Here is a 21,860-nt window from a genome sequence, read left to right on the forward strand (position 1 = left end):
ACAGTTCCACCGGACTCCGATTCGCTTTATACAAATGCAACCAAATGCCCCCCTCCCTCAAAGACCCTCCCCCCCGTCACCACCACCACCTCCCAGTGCTATTGCCTTGCTGGATTTCAAGTATAATGTATTTCTGAATCATACTTGGGGCGTGGGAGTGGGAGTGAATGACATTATCATACATGTTCCTTGAATTGGAATGCCGAACAATTCCCTGCATATTGTCACTTTTTTCCCGGAAGCATTGATTTGGATTGGTTATTTTCCGATCCGTTGGTTCCACTTCTGGGCTGCACGGCGGTGAAGTGGTTAGCGCGGAGACCCGAGTTTAAGCCATCTCTGTGTGGAGTTTACATGTTCTCCCCCCCGTGGGTTTTTTTCCGGGTACTCCGTTGTTTTTTTTTTCCCACATTCCAAAAACATGCTAGGTTAATTAGCGACTCTAAATTGTCCATAGGTATGAATGTGAGTGTGAATGGTTGTTTGTCTATATGTGCCCTGTGATTGGCTGGCTGGCTGGCTGGCTGGCTGGCTGGCGACCAGTCCAGGGTGTACCCCGCCTCTTGTCAGAAGACAGCTGGGATAGGCTCCAGCACCCTCTTTTCGTGAGGAAAAGCGGTAGAAAATGAATAAATGAATGATTCCCACTTCTACCATTTCCTTGTGGATTCCCAGCTTCGCCAAAACACAGTACGCATATATGAATCCTCAAGTGGACATATGTTGGATATGGACTGTCAGGTACATCCTTAGCATCAAGTCCAGTCATAGGTTGGATATTTGTTATTGTATTCCCTTGTTGGATCGACCAAATAATCAACTTTTGCATGAAAACATGCGCTTTCACATTCACTCTTTTTTTATTATTATTATTAGTTACACATTGTTATGAACTGATAAATTAAAAAAAAAAAAACAAATGTCCAAAGAATAATATCTTGCCACTACATCGGTTGTTAAAAAGAAAATAGTCTTTTTTTTTCTTCCCCTCTAGAGCCGCAGTAACTTGGTTAAAGCTTTTTTTTACGGTGCCTGGAAATGGCTCACAGTGCTTGCAGTGCAGTGTAATGTAATCAAATTTATGATGTTGCTGTGTGTTACAATTCTATGTTATGCTCTGTCTCATAAAAAAAAAAAAATCGTAACCTCCCCCTCCGCCCATCAATGCTATGTTGCCCAGGAGGAGGCATCCAAGCAAGGCAGGTAACATCCACGAGTGGATTAGTATGCTCACTCACCGCCTGCCTGCCTGCCTGCCTCCCTTGCAACCAGCCTTCTTGGAAATAGTCCAAATCCTTTCTGAAATACATTCTGACTTATGCTACCTCAGATTTATTCTGGCAACCAATCATACGCTTCTTGATTTTTTTTTTTTAACTTTTCCATATTTCACTTTCAATTACATTACACATAAAGTTTAGCCTCCTGCACTGAAGTAATTAAAATTCAGTCAACAGATGCATGAGATGGTGTTTGCTGTGGCATGCATTTCCATTGTGATGCACGTCTTCATGTGCAAAAGCACCACAGGGATTTACAAGCTATGATTTGTAACATGTTAGATAATCACTTGACATTACGTCCTCTTGGAAGGCAAGTTCTAACAATAACAGAATAGAGAACAGGCTAGGTGTAAGATATGCTAACACAATGGTTATTCAGCTACACAAAAAAATAAACAGAAACAGAAAAGGTGTCCAGTGTTTATGTAACATAAACACTTTTTTCATTTATAAGTCGCTCTGGAGTATAAGTTGCATGAACAGCCAACCTATGAAAAAAAGTGAGACTTATAGTCCGGAAAATATGGTAGTTTTTTTTTCATTTATAATTCGCTCTGGAGTATAAGTTGCAGGAACAGCCAACCTATGAAAAAAAGTGAGACTTATAGTCCGGAAAATATGTTTTTTTTTTAATTTATAAGTCGCTCTGGAGTATAAGTTGCAGGAACAGCCAACCTATGAAAAAAGTGTGACTTAAAGTGCAGAAAATATGGTAGTTTTTTCATTTATAAGTTGCTTCGGAGTATAAGTCGCAGGAACAGCCAACCTATGAAAAAAAGTGAGACTTATAGTCCGGAAAATATGTTTTTTTTTTTAATTTATAAGTCGCTTTGGAGTATAAGTTGCAGGAACAGCCAACCGATGAAAAAAAATTGGACTTATAGTCCAGAAAATATGGTAGGTTTTTTTTCATTTATAATTCGCTCTGGAGTATAAGTTGCAGGAACAGCCTACCTATGAAAAAAAGTGAGACTTATAGTCCGGAAAATATGGTATTTTTTTTTATTTATAAGTCACTCTGGAGTATAAGTCGCAGGAACAGCCAACCTATGAAAAAAGTGTGACTTATAGTCCAGGAAATATGGTAGTTTTTTTTTCATTTATAATTTGCTCTGGAGTATAAGTTGCAGGAACAGCCAACCTATGAAAAAAAGTGCGACTTATAATCCGGAAAATGTGGTATCAGTTTTTGATTAGAAATGGTGGAGAACCAGCTTTTTGTTTATTTTGTTTATTTTTGTGAACAAATTTAAGAAATTTTGTAAAATTACATGTTGAGTACTATAAATCGGTACATGTTGGTAGGTCTGCATTGAAATTAAAACCTCTCGCGTTTCCTGCGATACCCCGAAGGGTAGCAACGCATCAGTAACGCAAAAAAAATAATGAGTTCAGATTTATTCTGGCAACCAATCATACGCTTCTTGATTTTTTTTTTTTTTTTTTACTTTTCCATATTTCACTTTCAATTACATTACACATAAAGTTTAGCTTCCTGCACTGAAGTAATTAAAATTCAGTCAACAGATGCACGAGATGGTGTTTACACACCGTGAGATGCTGTGGCATGCATTTCCATTGTGATGCACGTCTTCATGTGCAAAAGCACCACAGGGATTTACAAGCTATGATTTGTAACATGTTAGATAATCACTTGGAATTGAAATTCTCGTACAGTCGCTGTTTTGTCGTTATTAAGATGTGGTGGCACCCGGTGATCATGCTGACAGGAGGGAGTCAATCTCTGAAAGATGGACAGCCATTAGAGTCCGTTGTGCAGAGAGTTAATGGGTCGGATACATTTTTATCAAGCGTATCCTTAGCTGTTCGTTCAGAACCGTTGTGTTACCGATTGGCTTTTTGGTACCGCTGCATCTGTTCCAAACATGCCCCCCCCCCTTCCATGTACATTTCTTGACTTGCCATCAATCAAGCAGCCTCTCTGTATGTATGAGATGGGTGATTGTAGGGCATGCTCAAGCATCCGTTGTTTTCTCCTGCTGTAATGCACCTCAATCATGCTCACCTGTCACAAGGCAGTCAAGATTGTTTCTGGACCCGTGCTAGAGGCCGCTACTGTAAAAAAAAAAAAATGACGGGTCCACACGGTGTCAGGATCACTAGAGCACACCGGCACAATGTAGCTTTATTGCATTTGCGAGATGAGCTATATGTCATGCTCTGCAGAGTCATTACGCAGCAGTCCGAGCGTGTGGTCGTGTCGTTTGTGCAGTCAAAACGCATACAGATGGTTGGCGGAGCTGTTGGTTTGAAGCCGTCAACGCAGATCTGGCTTGCATTTTTGCCGTGGGATGAAGAGGAAGAGGAAGAGGAGAGCTGCTATCATAATCATCATAATCCGACAATGACATGTGCAATGGACGACATCCAGCATAAGGGTCGCACTTATTTTTCTTTAAGTCATTTGAAAATTAGCTTGCAGGCTGAAATATACTGTACAGTATATTATGTTTTACAAGCAGTACAATAAACAGGGTGATTCCTTTGAGCGGTTTAGGGGTGTGGTGCTTTGCTCGAGAGCGCCTTCGTAGTGTTCCGGAAGCAGACTAGCATCTCTTCAACAAGCAGTTCCAAGCAAAGTCTGAATCTGATGCAGTCAGTGATTTATACTGAACAATAGATGACCGATATGGGAATGGAATATTTTCCACTTTGGTTTGTACTGCCACATATTTGCGCTTGTTCATAACAGAATGGAACATATTCCATTCCTAACAGATCTTAAGGCTACGTTCACACTGCAGGTCAGTTTTGATTTGTGTGCTCGTTTGTAATGGTAATGGTAATGGTAATGGTAATGGTAATGGTAATGGTAATGGTTTTATTTCATTTGAACATGCATCAGATTATCAGTTCACAGTTCCACATGTCCAAAAGGAGTAGGAAGAAGCAAAGCTTACTAAATCCTACCCCTCCATCTGGTACTTTTACAATCAGTAACTTTTACATTTGTTCACTTCCTGCTTTCCTAATATAGTTTAAGTTTTTTTTTTTTTTTTTTGTCAAATCAGTTTCCAGTTCCACATGTCCAAAAGGAGTAGGAAGAAGCAAAGCTTATTAAATCCTACCCCTTCATCTGGTACTTTTATGATCAGTAACTGTTACATTTGTTCACTTGCTGCTTTCCTAATCAAATTTAAGTTTTTTTTTTTGTCAAATCAGTTCACTGTTCCACATGTCCAAAAAAAGTAGGAAGAAGCAAAGCTTATTGAATCCTACCCCTCCATCTGGTACTTTTACAATCAGTAACTGTTACATTTGTTCACTTCCTGCTTTCCTAATATAGTTTTTTTTTTTTTTTTTTTTGTCAAATCAGTTCACAGTTCCGCATGTCCAAAAGGAGTAGGAAGAAGCAAAGCTTATTAAATCCTACCCCTCCATCTGGTACTTTTACAATCAGTAACTGTTACACTTGTTCACTTCCTGTTTTCATAATATAGTTTAATTTTTTTTTGTTTTTTTTTGTCAAATCAGTTCACCGTTCCACATGTCCAAAAGAAGTAGGAAGAAGCAAAGTTTATTAAATCCTACCCCTTCATCTGGTACTTTTACAATCAGTAACTGTTACATTTGTTCACTTCCTGCTTTCATAATATAGTTTAAGTTTTTTTTTTTTTTTTTGTCAAATCAGTTCATCGTTCCACATGTCCAAAAGAAGTAGGAAGAAGCAAAGTTTATTAAATCCTACCCCTTCATCTGGTACTTTTTCAATCAGTAACTGTTACATTTGTTCACTTCCTGCTTTCCTAATATAGTTTATAGTTTGGGTTTTTTTTCCAATTTTGTTGTAACAATTATCTGCCAACCAATCAATCAAACAGCATGTCCCTGCACTAACAAATGCTAAATACTTTAGAAAATAACAACAGTCCAGAATCGGTGGAAATGATGGAGGCTTAAGATGACACACGTCTAAATTCAAAGGACTGCAAAGAAAGACGGAATTGTTTTCGTATGACCGCCGATCTTCGTCCATGGTCACTGCGTCACTCTAATTACCGAGAGAGCGCTACAGGCTTGTTAGTTGTCACCTCCAGGTGAACAGCGGGCTATTTTTTTCCCATTATATTTTTCTTCCTGCCTTTGGCAAAGTTTGAAAACAGGAGCAGCAAAATGTCAATCTCTGACTTTCCTTATTTCTTCCCACCTTCACCTCTATCATTACAGCCGCCTAGCAGCATATAAAGGCTATTTGTTTTCACTTCAGTCAGGCTGAATGAGAACGGTAAGAATATTGAACTACGTACTATATAGCTCCAATCTTTAAAAAGTCCACATGCTGAATTGGTTTGGGTTAATCTTTACAAAATACAAAGTATAATGTGACAGAGCATTTTTAATTGCCTTCAGCCCTTCTGTCCAATTACAGCATATTCTCCAGTAAAGCTTGTCAGGAAGCATATGGTTCTCAAATCCATATGCAAATAGAGGCTGGAATATTTAAAAAAAAAAAAAAAAAAAAAAGGAAATTGTCCTTGTGCCTTTTTGAGTAGCGATTTGTAATTTAAAATGGCTCAGACCACTTTAGAACAGGTCTTGACAAGCAGTATGAGGCCATAAAATGACCTGGTTTGGGCTGACTGTGACGCTTGACGCTTTAATGGCTTTGATGCGTACATATTTCCCTGCAACATGCTTCAATGTCAGGAAGAGTGATCACATGCTGCATGATCCATTCCCTGGGAAAAGAAAGAAAAATCACATGCCAAGATGAAAACTTTGGCTATGTTCACAATGCGGGTCAATTCCGATATTTGGGACCATATGCGATCTGATTTTAATTCAGATTTCCGAAATCCAATATGTATGCGATGTTCATGTAACAGTTATGAACGGTCAAGTTGCATATAAACTCACTGACGGAAGTAAAAATGCTAGCAATGTCGCATTAACTCATTCAATCCTCGCCATTTTAGTTAGTTTGTATCTTTTTCCGTTCTTTAGTAATCAATAGCATAACATATGTAAGTCTCAGGAAAATACCGTATTTTCTGGATTGTAAGTCGCTCCGGGGTATAAGTCGCACAGGGCCAAAAATGCATAATTAGGTAGAAAAAAACATACATAAGTCGCACTGGAGTATAAGTCGCATTTTTTGCGGGTAACTACTTCACCAAAACCGACATTACATCCTTATAGAAGGCAAGTTCTAACGATAAAAAAATACAGAACAGGCTCGGTGTAAGATATGCTAACACAATGGATATTCAGCTACACAAAAAATAAACATAAACAGAAAAGGTGTCCAGTTTTTATGGAACATAAAGCGTTTTTTCATTCATAAGTCGCTCTGGAGTATAAGTCCCAGGAACAGCCAACCTATGAAAAAAAGTGTGATTAGATTTTGTTTATTTTTGTAAACAATTTTGACAAATTTTGTGAAATTACATGTTGAGTACTATAAATCGGTACATGTTGGTCCTCTCGCGTTGCCTGCGATCCCCTGGGTTCGCCCCACTACTTCAGAAGCGACACATGAGTAACGCAAAAAAATTATGTTATCACCATGAACTCGTCATAATTTTCAGATTTGGTACTTTGTGCACACGTATGCGTTAACATTTCACTAAAACGTTTAACATTATGCACGCTACACTCCTCCACACTTTTCATTCTGTTTTCATTCTTCCATTCACATGATTGGCTGCACGGTGGTCGAGTGGTTAGCGCGCATACCTCACAGCTAGGAGACTCGAGTGCATGCGTGGCGTTTTCTCCGGGTACTCCGGTTTCCTCCCACACTTCTGCCACCTTGTGGCCATTTTTGTGACTTAGAAGTCCTCTGAAGTGAAATGCATTCAATTCAACCTCCAACAATCCAAACCATTTGAAGTCAGAAGAAAAGGTCTCCTCTGCATTTTGTTGAAAGGTTTAATTATAGTTTCACAGCCGTCACAAAAGGGCCTGCATAGTAGGAGTAAAAGTTTAACCTTGTCAAGAGCACTTTGCAATTGCTAGGGGACGCATCGTAAAACTTAAACACTTTCAGCACATAAGTTCTTTGTGTGCGTTTCCAGCTTGAAATGTACCTTTTCAAATAGCAGTACGAAGACAAACAAATGAACATGATTCATTTCTGGCCATGGGTTTCATTGTTCATTCAAAAGAAGGACAGCAGATATTCTCTCACATCTCCACACTGCGGTAAATCTCGTCTATTTGCAGAGGTTTATGGCCCAAAACCAGCCACAAATGGCAAAAATCTGCCAGTAATTGAGACGGGCATAAAAATAAAAATTTGAGACACACCTCAAAACTCCCCTCCGAGCTTGATGTTAGTATCCTCCGATGATTTTCCATCAATATTTCCAATAAGAGTGACTTATTAACGCTCCCCTTTTTTAACACATTTGAACACAACATATGGAAAGTGGCAAAATTTTCACTTATGATTAAATCACAATTCCAACACATGATTATGATGACTATGATTGCCTAAAGTGTAATTTAAATCATAAATCGTAAATCATAGTTGGTGGAAAATGTATTTTTATCTTAATTTCCAAACATCATCTCAGAACTTATAGCATCCATTATCCAAGGCGGTCAGCTCGGTTAATTAAAACCAAGTGATAACAAATTACTTTATTCTTGCGCGTGTAGCATAAAAGAAACATTTTTATTTATTGAAAATATAATGTAGTGAAATGCCTTCAGTGTGTGGGAGTGTCAACAGTAAATGGAGGGAAAGTTGTTGCCTTCGAGTTCAAATTTATCATTGGTTTTCAAAAACATCCTAATTAATAAACCATGCTGTTTCGTGGTTGAATATGGCCCATTATTTGTTAAAAAATAAAATGCATTATTATATTTTTGACTAAATTATGCATTTTCTAAAATAAATCTAACTGAACTACAATGCTAGGTTGCACGGTGGTCGAGTGGTTAGCGCACAGACCTCAAAGCTCGGAGACCTGAGTTTGCATGTTCTCCCCGTGCGTGTGTTGGTTTTGTCCGGGTACTCCGGTTTCCTCCCGCATGCTAGGTGGGAAAACATGCTAGCAAAAACTAGCATGCTAGGTTAATTGGCGACTCCACTGAATGTGAGTGTGAATGGTTGTTTGTCTATAAGTGCCCTGTGATTGGCTGGGGACCAGTCCAGGGTGTACCCCGCCTCTCGCCTGAAGACAGCTGGGATAGGCTCCAGCAACCCCGCGACCCTCGTGTGGAAAAAGCGGTAGAAAATGAATGAATGAATATTTTTGACTAAATTATGCATTTTCCAAAATAAATCTAACTGAACTACAATGGTCGGTTGCACGGTGGTCGAGTGGTTAGCGCACAGACCTCACAGCTAAGAGACCCGAGTTCAATCCTCGGCCATCTCTGTGTGGAGTTTGCGTGTTCTCCTCGTGCATGCGTGGGTTTTGTGCTAGCAAACACATGCTAGCAAAAACATGCTAGGTTAATTGGCGACTCCACTGAATGTGAGTGTGAATGGTTGTTTGTCTATATGTGCCCTGTGATTGGCGAAAAACAGCTGGGATAGGCTCCAGCACGCTGAATGAATGAATGAACTACAATGCAAACATAAAGCATTTAGAAGATGCATTCAAAGACTCTGTGAATGATACTGTAACTGCACTTGAATGCTCCGTGAGACACAATCACTAAACTTTGCTGCAGGCTTTAATTATCTTACAGCCACAATAATCCCAATTAAAAACAAGGACTGCCATTATAACCCACGAGAAACCAAAACTCGACTCTGAAACCCACTTCCTGTCGGCTGTCCACTCAACTCCCCTAAAGCAGCAAAGCGCATCTATAGCAACGATCACGAGCACAAGTCCTATACTGGGTACTATATCGGGTAATATGAGTGTAAAGATGACTATAGGGGTGTTATTTCCCGTACGGAGGGCTCTAATAATGAATGCTACCTTGTGCAAATGTATTCATAATGGCCAGGGTCTGGATTCAACTGTATACTTATTGTGCTTCATGGTGCTTTCAGCATAAATATGGATTGCACAACATCATCTGCATCATTTAGCATTTGAGGCACAATTTATGCTTTGCGGAGAGCAGATAATTACGGAACCTCTCCACGGGGGGAGACACATGTAAATGTCTTCGGTGGAGAGTCCTGCTGAGGGTTATTTGCCTCTGCAGCCACCAAGCGCCCCTGAGGGTCGTAAGTCTTGAAGGTCACGGTAGCATTTCATGTCCCTTTGGTCGGCTCTTGTCTGATCCGGTGTATGGATGGATGTTTCCTGCCATGCCAGTGCGGATGACGCATCCAAACAAGAGCAGGAAAGGCAAAACGCTGTCTGGTCCTGTTTAGACAGCATCGTAGTCAAAGACGTCACAATGAATGATTCATACAGTTGCAGAATCATTTATGTTTAATTCAATTTATACTGTAAGGGGTGAGACAGCCACGGCATTCCCGCTAGTGGGTGCATTGTTCGGAGGAAGATCTTATGGAAACGGAATTAAGACAGAGAGAGATGAGCATTGACGATGTCCTTGTACATTCCTTCTGCAGGGCCTAATAAAACCCTCACGGGCTCGCATTGATCTCTCCCAGAACAATCCATTTAGACCGAGCGTGCCTGGCCATGTGGGGCCTCTTCAATTATTAACGGCACAATGCTGTGCAAGCTTCCGTCGAGATGCAACAATGTGCTCTGATAAACCTGTGAACTGCACTTTGCAGTAAAGCACAGAGGACAGGAAAAGGTACTGGGAAAGATCCGGGATGAGATACACAGGTGGAGATTTTCTGGAAAAGTCACCGTTTTTTTTTTTTTTTGCTCATGGCAGTAGTAGAGCGCTATCTGATTGGGTTACGGTTTGATTGACGACATTCACAAGCCAGTAAGGTAGCACTTACCTCATGAATATTTATGACTTTTCCAGACCAGGCTGCAAAACGAGCAGAAAAAGGGAGAATATGGGGGACGTATGGAAAATGCACTGTTATACCCCTCAGGGGTCGGGGTATACGGGATGAGAACTGGTGGTAGAAAACATCCGTCGGATTAGATGAAAGAATCTTGAAGGACTACGTAGGGAAAAAGAAGAAGCGATGCAGCGGCCAAGCAAAGTGAAATGCCAAGAAGAAGAAGGTAGAATTATAGATGAGACAGAGACGAAGGGATGACTGGAAATGAGGCACGGATATCTGTCTAGGAAGAGGGTGGAGGAAGGGACCTTTTGAAAGCAAGTCATGAATGAGTATTGATCACAACAGAATTACCCTTACTATTGTGCTAAGTGGAGATCTGTCAGCTTGGTTTCCTGCTGCCTAATGTTGGCACTTTCAGTCTTTTTTCAGGCTCTTCTAATGATCCTTAGTGGACATACTCGAAAGGACTGGATCATTCCGCCCAGTTTATGCAGCACCTCCATGCTCTCCATGTCTGACTTTTTATACCTGACTGCTTTTAGCCTTGTTTTTAGCTCTGAATGAATGTATGACTGTTTGTATTTTAATGCATCTTTTAAGCAGTTTTTTACTCAACTATATTTTTTCACTGTAAAGGGACTTTGAGTATTTTGAAAAGCGCTATACAAATAAAATACAAATAATACAAATTTTATTTTATTTTATTTTATTTTATTTTATTTTATTTTATTTTATTTTATTTTATTTTATTTTATTTTATTTTATTTTATTATTTAGCCGTATTTTATACAGCTGGTGCTAAAACGGAAATGTGAAATTACTACTTGTTACTTCCCATGAATGAATTGTGTCTAAGTAACGCTTTCATTGAGGTGCTGCAATGACATCAGCCTCCCTCTGGGCTTTGGGCTTCCTCAGATGGACAGAGGCAGCATTGCTTCTTTGATTAACCAAAATACATTATAGGAAAACTTGTTTTATTTTTTATACCGCTTTTTCCTCACGAGGGTCGTGGGGGTGCTGGAGCCTATCCCAGCTGTCTTGGGGCGAGAGGCGGGGTACAACCTGGACTGGTGGTTAGCCAATCACAGGGCACATATAGACAAACAACCATTCACACTCACATTCATACCTATGGACAATTTGGACAAATTAACCTAGCATGTTTTTGGAATGTGGGAAGAAACCCGAGTACCAGGAGAAAATCCACGCATGCACGGGGAGAACATGCAAACCCCACACAGAGATGGCGGCCAAGGGGGGAATTGAACACGGGTTATTTTATTTTATTTTATTTTATTTTATTTTATTTTATTTTATTTTATTTTATTTTATTTTATTTTATTTTATTTTATTTTATTTTATTTTATTTTTGTATATTATTTTATTTTATAGAATTCCTAATGTGGACTAAATTCCTCGTACCTTGTCTATAGCCCATTTCTACTCATCGGTTTGCTGTTTTATTCTGCTGTTAGCGGCTTGCACACCCAACTCTCGTAAAACCAAACCTATCCGCTTTACCTGATTTCCCTTGGCGTTCATCATCAAGCAGAGTTGCTTTTGTTTGTTGATTCTCCGCATCTTCCACTCGTCACCCGCTGAAGAATCCAAAGGATCCCGATCCAGAGGAATTCATATATTCTGGAATTCATATTTTTGCTTTACCACTGAATGACAGTGGACAATACTTTTTCCGAGAGTGATTCCTTCACTTTTGCTTTTTAACAAGAGGTTTTCTAACACGTGCAGTCTAAATCCGTCGTGGTTAATTGATTCCATACCCGACCGGAATAATGGAATTTCCGCAAAGTAGGATTTCTTATGTAGAAATGGAATATTTTCTCACTTAAGCATAGGAAACCTGTTGACGACCTTCTAAATACGTTTGTTTGTAACCTTTTTATTGACTGAGTGGTTAGCGTGCAGGCCTCACAGCCAGGAAACCCGAGTTCAATTCCACCCTTGGCCATCTCTGTGTGATGTTTGCAGGAACAGACAACCTATAAAAAAAGTGCGACTTATAGTCCAAAAAATACGGTATCAGTTCCTGATTAGAAAAGGTGGAGAACCAGCGTTTCGGTTATTTTGTTTATTTTTGTAAACTAATTTGACAAATTTTGTGAAATTACATGTTGAGTACTATAAATCGGTACATGTTGGTAGATCTGCATTGAAATTAAAGCCTCTCGCGTCCCCCCTGAAAGTTCCCCACGAGCCCCCGCAGGGTGTTCGCCCCACTATTTGAGAAGCACTGACCTACATATACCAACATCAGCACCGCAAAAAATAATAATATAAGTTATCACCATTTCACATTTGGTATATTTGTGCATGCGTTAACATTTTATTAAAATGTTTAACATTATGCACGCTACACTCCTCCACACTTTTCATTCTGTTTTCATTCTTCAATTCACATGATTGGCTGCACGGTGTAAGAGTGGTTAGCATGCAGGCCTCACAGCTTGGAGACCCGTGTTCAATTCCCCCCTTGGCAGCCATCTCTGTGCGGGGTGCGCATGTTCTCCCCGTGCAGGCGTGGGTTTTCTCCGGGTACTACGGTTTCCTCCCACATTCCAATGGGATAGGATCAGTGAATGAATTATTTTTATTTTTATTTTTATTTTTATTTTTATTTTTATTTTTATTTTTATTTTTATTTTTATTTTTATTTTTATTTTTATTTTTATTTTTATTTTTATTTTTTTATTCAACTGTGTGTTGCTATAAATGCGTTGTGTTGTGTTATAAATGTGCAGCCGAGTGGCGGACGGTCAAGAAGTGACGTTGGGGGTTTCAGAGTTGGGCAACAGAATCCCGTGTTTTTATAAGTGAGCGAGCGAGAGTAGATCACTTTATTTATTATTTAGTTTTATGTGTAAAATACTGCATATCATTCACCGCGTATTTTTTTTAACGCCTGTTTTCTGAATGCCTTCAATCATGTATGAATTTTTTTTTCATTTAGCTATTTTTATTTTTGAAAATGCTTAATTTAGCCTAAAAATACAGAACATTTTACTTCAGTATGCATATTTTTGTCATTAATGATAATAATAATTTATACAATTTTAACAAAAAAGTGAATCCGCAAGCTTCAAACATACATAAGCGACAAGGAATGACGCTAAAATTATGGCCATAGTATGCCAATCATATTTATATATTAAAAACTGAAATTTTCTTGCATTTAAATGCCACCATTCATTGCATGGAAAAAAAGTCCTTCAAAGGAAAAAGAGCTGTTATTTGACTAAAAAGCCAACAGCAATGCATTAAGATACACAAGCACGTTTCTACGAGCGGCGTAAACGATGTAGCAGCAAAGCTATTAGATCATGATAGCATAGCTGTTTAATTAGTAAACCTTTTATTTCCTACCACTTGTTGTTCTCCGACGCAGCTACACCAAGAATTTATTGTTTGTCCACATGCAGCCATCGATTATTGGCTTCTAGTAATTGTTTTGCCTTCGCTTGATTAACAAACCCGTGTTTTCTCTGGAGGCTAGCTCAATAGCTGCTTTTAATGGCTGGGGCCAAGCCAAACTCCCGCTACTAATGGGGGTCTTTGCTACTATTACAATGGTGATTTGGAGAGGAGGGAGGTTTAGTCAAGGAAAAACCTTGTTAGATATTAGTGGAATGGCGTTTACGAAAATTAAGCAAATATTTCGGGAGTCAATATTTTTTATTATCGGAGAAATGCAGGCTTAATTTATGACACAAATATTAGTTCTTTGTATATTAGTTTGGCATTTGTTGCTTTTCCAGATTTCTCTTTTTCAGATTTTTCTACTTTTTGGATATCACACGTGTTATCGGTAACAATTTGGATGTTGATTCAGTCACTATCGGTCAGGAACCGAAAAAACTCGTCAAAGAGAGTTGTGGTTGCGCATTCTCATGAAAAAACACTGCCTCCTAGTGTTTTGGTAGAGAATTGCAAGTTGGAAATCACAAATCTTAAAAAATAAAAAAAAATTACATTTACCGTATTTTCTGGACTATAAGTCGCTTTTGGAAGATTGTCCCCTCGAAACTCAACACGCTATCTTCGACAGTCACAATTTAAAAATCTCTTATTTGTATGCAAGATGAAGTAAAAGTAGCATTTTAGTACTGACAATTCACAATTTGGCTCAATTCAATACTTTTATAATCCGTATTTTCTGGACTATAAGTCGCTTTTGGAAGATTGTCCTCTCGAAAACACTGCCTCCTAGTGTTTTGGTAGAGAATTGCAAGTCAGCCATCGCAAATCTTAAAAAAAAAAAAAAATTTACATTTACCGTATTTTCTGGACTATAAGTCGCTTTTGGAAGATTGTCCCCTCGAAACTCAACACGCTATCTTCGACAGTCACAATTTAAAAATCTCTTATTTGTATGCAACATTACGTGAAAGTAGCATTTTAGTACTGACAATTCACAGTTCGGCTCAATTCAATACTTTTATAATCCGTATTTTCTGGACTATAAGTCGCTTTTGGAAGATTGTCCTCTCGAAAACACTGCCTCCTAGTGTTTTGGTAAAGAATTGCAAGTCAGCCATCACAAATCTTAAAAAAAAAAAATTTACATTTACCGTATTTTCTGGACTATAAGTCGCTTTTGGAAAATTGTTGCAAGTCAACCATCACAATTCTTAAAAATTTTTTTTTTTTTTTACATTTACCATATTTTCTGGACTATAAGTCGCTCCGGAGTATAAGTCGCACAAGGCCAAAAAAAAATACATAATTAGGTAGAAAAAACACTAGAGTATAAATCGCATTTATTTTCCAAACTACTTGACCAAAACAGACATTACGTCGTCTTGGAAGGCAAGTTCTAACAATAATAAAAAAAAAATCGAGAACAAGCCGAATAGATGTAAGATATGCTAACACAATGGTTACTCATCTAAAAAAAAATACAAAAAATAAACATAAACAAAAAAGGTGTCCATGCAGTGTTTATGTAACATAAACGACTTTTTCATTTATAAGTTGCAGGAACAGCCAACCTATGAAAAAAAGTGCGACTTATAGTCCGGAAAAATACGGTATATATATTTTTTACATCATCTATCTTGGCGACATTTATTGGCCGCAATAATTAAGTTAGGATAAAATGAATACAGGATACTTTCTAAGACACTTTGTGTCTGTAAGTAATGTGCAACTATAATTATATGATACCCGCGTGAACTGAGAATTTGCTTAATTATTACATTAATTGTGTCTAGATTGGAAATCGTAGCTAACTAAATACACACATAACATTTTTGTGTATTTTATTGCATTTTCAAATGCAAAAAGGGAAGTTTTTGTGTTAAAATATTGCTGTTTTATATGTTTCTATGCATCCAGGAACACTGTGAGTTAGTTAGTTAGTTAGTCTCCTTGTTGGTGTAAACATTGCCACCTCCCTCGATCTTGGTCACCTCCTTGTGTGAATTTAATGTTGTTTGCAACGGAACCATGATCGTAAATCTTGGTAAACGCACTTTTTTTCTTCTTCATGATGTATTTTTTGACTGATGCGACCGGCTTTTGAGTCACTGCTCATACTATCAGCGGGTTGTGTACACGTCAGTCACGTCAGCAACACCACTGATTAATTTGGATACATTTCAGTGTGTATGCACAAGATACACAATCAGCATTTTTCTATTCTCCGGTGTGCAGTGCATTTTTTTTTTTGCACATTCACCATGCATTTTATTTTTATTTTTTTAGCTCAAATAAGAGGAGGCTGAAAGAAGGCAATTTAATTTATTTGCTGTCACTTTGGCTGGGTGAAGAGTCGGTGACAAATGCGAGCTGGTTGTTTATGATGCCTGACTAAGTGCTGGCAGGGCTGCTTTACTCTGAGGTAGCCGGCTCTTTGTTTAATTCATGTTGTTGGACGCTGCATTGCATGCGGTCTGGTGTGTGGCAGGCGAGCTAATGAGAGGTGAACTCATCTGCTTCTTATTCTCCATCTGCCTCTTCTGTGTCTTCTACCGCTGCCTTTTTCTTGTTTGGTCCTCAGACTGTGTTTTTCGGCTCATTGTCTATTTATTCTTTTACTTATATTTGTATAGTGATGATCGTGAGTATGAGAGTATATGTATATGTTGTTGTTCAAACAATGCAAACAACGATGAGCCGATTCAAGAAACAATACAAGCAGTTGATGTTTGCTAAATACAAGGATGAAGAGTCTTGAACCAGTCATGATGTGCTATATTTATCACTATATTGACACTTACTATGGTATATTACTTTGGTTGTACTTTGGTATGTGACAAAAATAAATAAATAAATAAAATAAAATTTTTTTTAAATAATTAAAACAAATTTTAAAATATTTTTAAAAATATAAAAAAAAATAAAAATATTTAAAAAAATACAAAATATATATATTAGAAAGCAGGAGGTGAACAAATGTAACAGTTACTGATTGTAAAAGTACCAGATGGAGGGGTAGGTTTTAATAAGCTTTGCTTCTTCCTACTCCTTTGTGGAACTGTGAACTGATTATGGGATGCATTCAATTGTAATCTGATGCAGCCTATTATTAGTAAACCAAATGCATATTTACGTAATGTTACTTATTTTTGGCCTAAATTAATCATTTATAGCTCTAATAATGTTAGAACTGTATTTAGAAGGTTGTAAGTGTAATTTTTGTTTGTGGTCTAGCTATGAAAATATTCAATTCATAAATGAGGATTTGAGGCTGCACAGTGGTTGAGTGGTTAACACAAAGGGCTCGCAGCTAGGATACCTGAGTTCAATTCCCAGTGCATGCATGGGTTTTCTCTGGGTTTTCCTCCCACATTCTAAAAAAACATGCTAGCTTAATTGGCGACTCCAAATTGTCCATAGGTATGAATGTGAGTGTGAATGGTTGTTTGTCTATATGTGTCCTGTGATTGGCTGGCCACCAGTCCAGGGTGTACCCCGCCTCTCTCGCCCGAAGACAGATGGGATAGGCTCCAGCACCCCCACATCAGTATCACTCGGATACTGTGAACATCCAGCAGCAACACAACATTTTGGCATGACTACTATTTTGATGAAAAATATACTGAACCAGGGCTGCACAGCGGCCGGGTGGTTAGCACACCAGGCTTCACAGCTAGGAGACCCAAGTTCAATTCCATCCTCGGCCATCTTTTCCGGTTTCCTCCCACATTCCAAAAACATGCTAGGTTAATTAGCGACTCCAAATTGTCCATAGGTATGAATGTGAGTGTGAATGGTTGTTTGTCTATATGTGCCCTGTGATTGGCTGGCTCGCCCGAAGACAGCTGGGATAGGCTCCAGCACCCCTTGTGACCCTATAGAGGATATGCGAAGACCGTTTTGAGTCACTGGGCTCAATTTAGCTGGGATGGAACGTAAAAGAACAACACTGCCCTCCATCACCCCATACAACAATAAATCAGTCAGAGTTCCGACAAAACCTCCAAATAAGGTTGCCGATTTTTTAAAGCTGTCCTGTTCATCACTGTGATTCATGTGCACGTACACACACCCGTAACACAAACACACGCCATTCCGACCTTAATACAGGAGCGAGTTAGCGAGCGAGAGGAGATACAGTAGGTCACCGCATTTTATGTTCAGTGTTTGTAAAGAAAAGCAGCGAGGAGCCAGCAGCCAGGCTAAACGCTGAGGAAGACAGACAGCAGATGGACAAGGTGAGCGGAAATGTCAACCTCTCTGCCACCCCGACTCCACTACATCCTCTACGCCGGCTGTCTCCACCTATTTGAGGTCTGCCTTAAGTGACGTGAAGAGAGAGAAAAAAAAACCTCCCTGGTTGTCTGCCCAGTCCTGTTTCATGTCAATTAAGTTAATTTTTCCTCCGTTGCCCTTTGTCCATCATTCCCTTGTCGGTCTTCCTGGTTTCAGCTCCAGCTCCTTCTTACATCTTTCACCCGTTATCGCTCCTTCAGCTCTAGGGCTCGTCTATGCACTTCAGCATCATCCTTCCTTCTCACTGATGTTTCTACCCAGCTCATGTTTTCTTGTTTGTTCTCGTTTCTATTACGGTCATTACGGTCTTCTTACATATAAATGATAATAGAAGTGTTTATAAACAATTTACACGTTACATAAACTCCTCCTTTGGCTGCTGATAGATTACATCAAATATGAACAACAATGTACAGCATAAACAGCATTTTGTACAAAATTATTTAAATTATTTGTACAAATTATTTGTACAGTATTTTGTACAAAAATATGTAAATTATTAAATTATTTAAATTATTTAAATTATTTGTACTAATTAATTATTTGTACAGTATTTTGTACACAATTATTTCAATTATTTGTACAGTATTTTGTACACAATTATTTCAATTATTTGTACTAATTAATTATTTGTACAGTATTTTGTACACAATTATTTAAATTATTTGTACAAATTATTTGTACAGTATTTTGTACAAAAATATTTAAATTATTAAATTATTTAAATTATTTGTACTAGTTAATTATTTGTACAGTATTTTGTACAAAAATATTTAAATTATTAAATTATTTAAATTATTTGTACTAATTAATTATTTGTACAGTATTTTGTACACAATTATTTAAATTATTTGTACAGTATTTTGTACACAATTATTTAAATTATTTGTACTAATTAATTATTTGTACAGTATTTTGTACACAATTATTTAAATTATTTGTACAAATTAATTGTACAGTATTTTGTACAAAAATGTTTAAATTATTAAAATAATTAAAATTATTTGTACAAATTAATTATTTGTACAGTATTTTGTACAGAATTATTTAAATTATTTGTACAGTATTTTGTACACAATTATTTAAATTATTTGTACAAATTAATTATTTGTACAGTATTTTGTACACAATTATTTAAATTATTTGTACAAATTAATTATTTGTGCAGTATTTTGTACACAATTATTTAAATTATTTGTACAAATTAATTATTTGTACAGTATTTTGTACACAATTATTTAAATTATTTGTACAAATTACTGTTTACACTGTACATTGTTGTTCATATTTGATGTAATCTATTTATTCTCCACATTATTATTATTATTATTTATTATATTTAGTTGGCAATTTCACTGCTGTGATATTGTGCAATGACAATAAAGAAAGTCTATCCATCCATCCATCTGATGTAGGCAGTAACATCTTTATTACCGCTTTTCAGACACAATGTAGTTCGTCTACTGCCTAATTTCTTGGTCATAACTGGTTACTCCAGGGGTGATAAAACTACGGCCCCGGGGGCTACATGCGGCCCACTAAGCATTTGAACCCGGCCCGCTAGTTGGTTATTGGGTTGGTTAACAGTTGGTTAAGTATTTCAATTTTTAACATATAAACTGGCATTTTATTTTATTTTATTTTATTTTATTTTATTTTATTTTATTTTATTTTATTTTATTTTATTTTATTTTATTTTATTTTATTTATTTTATTTTATTTTATTTTTCATTGTAAGATGATTATTATTGAAATTGTAAAATGAAATGACATAGTTTGATGTGGTCTGATGTTAAAAGTGCTCCTGAAAAAAGAAACATGAGACAGTTGAATGGAGGTTGCGTCAACAACATGCATTATCAGAATCAAAATTCCTAATATTGACTAAATTCATATTGACTATTAAATGACGTTTCTAGGTCATCCAGGTATATGGTTGGTCTTTTTGTGCAGATATAACGATCAGTTAAAATTATCCAACAACCATTTTTTGCAAATATAAACTGAAACGTTTGATAAACCAATTGCCCTTGTCGAGTCCTTGAAACGACCATCCATCTCTAAACGTCCGAGACGTCACAACATTAGCACTAAAAAGATGGGATGCGTGCCACACGGTGTTCAAATTCAATAACTTGGACTCAATTGACGTTCTACCAGTATGTCATCTTCCCAAAATAACTCCTAAGTAACACAGCCTGGCAGGGGAGCCTCTGTACTTTTACTGGGTCAAACGCCACTTGCCGCTTAAGATTGATAGGCATCTCCTATATATCTTTCATCTTTTTTTTTTAATGTCCTTCCTAACATGATCGTCCTTTCTCCGTAATTTGACCTCGGGTGGAATTTTCTTCTTTAAGGTGTTGTTGTGAAATTAAATTAAATTAAAAATTTATCAACGCCGCGACCGCTGTTTGTATTGGCTTCATAGGAAAACATCTGGAGCACCGACCTGCATTAAAATGGATGAGAAGCTTCTCAAGTTACCGTGAAAGAACGACACGGACAGAAATCCACTTTTCCGTTTCGTGTTGTCAAAATAGTACACGTTTTGTTTTTTCACTTTAAGAAAAGAATCGTAGTTCAATCCCACTCTTGGCCATCTCTGTGTGGAGTTTGCATGTTTCTAAAAACGATAAAAATAAAAATAATGCAGATAAGATTTTGGTAAATTGAAACAGGCTAAAGCGGGGGTAGGCAACATGTGGAGCCAGGGCCATAAACAGTCCGCAGGAGCTTTCATGCGGCACTCCATGCAATTTTTAAGTCAATATTCATTATATTTCCACCAAATATTAAGCTATTACGCTGCACCGTGGTTGAGTGGTTAGCACGCAGGCATCACAGCTTGGACACCCGAGTTCAATTCCACCCTCGGCTATCTCTGTGTGGAGTTTGCATGTTTCTGAAAACGATGAAAATAATGTTGATACGATTTTGGCAGGTTGAAACAGGCTAAAGCGAGGGTAGGCAACATGTGGAGCCGGGGCCATAAACAGTCCGCAGGAGCTTTCATGCGGCACTCCATGCAATTTTTAAGTCAATATTCATTATATTTCTACCAACTATTAAGCTATTACGCTGCACTGTGGTTGAGTGGTTAGCACGCAGGTGTCACAGCTTGGAGACCCGAGTTCAATTCCACCCTCGGCTATCTCTGTGTGGAGTTTGCATGTTTTTTGAAAACGATGAAAATAATGTTGATACGATTTTGGCAGGTTGAAACAGGCTAAAGCGAGGGTAGGCAACATGTGGAGCCGGGGCAATAAACAGTCGGCAGGAGCTTTCATGCGGCACTCCATGCAATTTTAAAGTCAATATTCATTATATTTCCACCAAATATTAAGCTATTACGCTGCACTGTGGTTGAGTGGTTAGCACGCAGGTGTCACAGCTTGGAGACCCGAGTTCAATTCCACTCTCGGCCATTTCTGTGTGGAGTTTGCATGTTTTTTGAAAACGATGAAAATAATGTTGATACAATTTTGGCAGGTTGAAACAGGCTAAAGCGAGGGTAGGCAACATGTGGAGCCGGGGCCATAAACAGTCTGCAGGAGCTTTCATGCGGCACTCCATGCAATTTTTAAGTCAATATTCATTATATTTCCACCAAATATTAAGCTATTACGCTGCACTGTGGTTGAGTGGTTAGCACGCAGGTGTCACAGCTTGGAGACCCGAGTTCAATTCCACCCTCGGCTATCTCTGTGTGGAGTTTGCATGTTCTCATCGTGCATGCGTGGGTTTTCTGAAAACGATGAAAATTTTGCCAGGTTGAAACAGGCTAAAGCAAAAGTAGGCAACATGTGGGGCCGGGGCCATAAACAGTCCGCAGGAGCTTTCATGCATTTTTTATAACAATTAATACCCCAAGTAATTGTTGGAAAAAGGTACAAAAATTTCATATTCTGCCACAAAGCTAGGAGACCCAGGTTCGATCTCTGTGTGGAGTTAGCATGTTCTCTTGA

General features: G+C 37.9%; 1 protein-coding gene across 10 annotated transcripts in view; it reads left to right on the plus strand.

The window, feature by feature from the left end:
• ptprsa (protein tyrosine phosphatase receptor type Sa) overlaps positions 1-21,860 on the plus strand; it is a 312,838-nt gene that overhangs the window by 599 nt on the left and 290,379 nt on the right. The gene's annotated exons all lie outside the window — the stretch shown is intronic.

Source organism: Doryrhamphus excisus, linkage group LG4 (genome assembly GCF_037039965.1).
Source record: "Doryrhamphus excisus strain RoL-2023G ecotype Guam linkage group LG4, RoL_Dexc_Guam_v1.1, whole genome shotgun sequence".
Lineage (NCBI taxonomy): Eukaryota > Metazoa > Chordata > Actinopteri > Syngnathiformes > Syngnathidae > Doryrhamphus > Doryrhamphus excisus.